Here is a 1172-nt window from a genome sequence, read left to right as displayed (position 1 = left end):
CTAAACATTTTAAAAACATAGGTTAAGTTGTAAATGGTATGAAAATAATTATAAAGAGCATATTGATTCTTTCAATTCATTCATTGTTCAATTCTTACTTAATTATCATATAATTATCATTCATTAAATTTTAAGATAGATCTTAATTAAACAAAACAAGCATTAATTAATTTATTAAGTTCCTCACTCGTTCCAAGTGTGTACATCAAAGGTTTCATCCTTTTACCTCTTGAATTAAGAAAACCTCTTTCTTTTAGCTTTGGAAATAAAAAAAAAAAAACACAAAAGTTGTTTGAATGAAGCAAACTAACAAGAACTTTAATTCAAGAACAAATTTGAATTATCAAAAAGCATTCCAAAACAATTATAAGAGAAGAAATCATAATTCAAAATAAATAAATAGATTAGACTCTATTTTACAAAAATATAAGAACAACACTTGAATTGCATAAAACCTCATAATTGAGTATGAAATCGCAAGAAAATCAAACGAAAAAAGGTTTAAACTTTCACGTGGAAGACAAAGAATTATATAAATAGAAAAGTATAGAATGTGTTGTTACGAGATCGAGTGGTTAAAGATGAGATGATCCTCATCAAGAATTGTGGCAGGGACGGGTATTATGGCGGGATATGTACATCCCCATACCCAATTGAAAAAGTCGAGAATTCCCCATACTCATACCCATACCCATACACAGTCAATGCGGGGATTGGGGACGAGTTTGGACAATACACATGGGGTCGAGTTTATTTGTCATCTCTATAAAAGAGGCTAATTTAAAACTCTGATACTCATCTTCACGTGGATAAAATTTTAGGAGTTTTGAGTAAATTAGTGGTAACTGTGATTCCGTGTTATATATTTTCAATATACACACACATTTTAAATAATTTATATGTTACCTTATTAATTATGTTTTAATTCAAACATGAAAAATTTATTTTAAAAATAAAAGTTAAGTGTTACATTATACATATACATAGATAACAATGATATTGCATTACTTAAAAAAGTGAGGTTGTGATATTATTTATCACTATCATAATATTAATTTTTAAGAACAAATGTAAACAAATAATTGAAATGTAAAATAACGCTAGAAGGAGGGCTTGAACCTCCGACCTTGTGGTTAACAGCCACATGCTCTAACCAACTGAGCTATTCCAGC

The 1172-nt window shown here is 28.5% G+C and overlaps 1 non-coding gene across 1 annotated transcript; it reads right to left on the bottom strand.

The window, feature by feature from the left end:
* Window positions 1–1098: 1098 nt before the first annotated feature.
* On the bottom strand, window positions 1099–1172 carry TRNAN-GUU (transfer RNA asparagine (anticodon GUU)). The gene has a single exon. It is a non-coding gene; the product is annotated as a tRNA-Asn (tRNA).

The sequence above is a fragment of the Vigna unguiculata genome, chromosome 10 (genome assembly GCF_037176805.1).
Source record: "Vigna unguiculata cultivar grain cowpea cultivar isolate G323 ecotype 2 chromosome 10, ASM3717680v1, whole genome shotgun sequence".
In the NCBI taxonomy this organism is placed as follows: Eukaryota; Viridiplantae; Streptophyta; class Magnoliopsida; order Fabales; family Fabaceae; genus Vigna; species Vigna unguiculata.
Note: the sequence above shows the minus strand (reverse complement) of the source record. Positions and strands in the feature narration are given on the sequence as shown.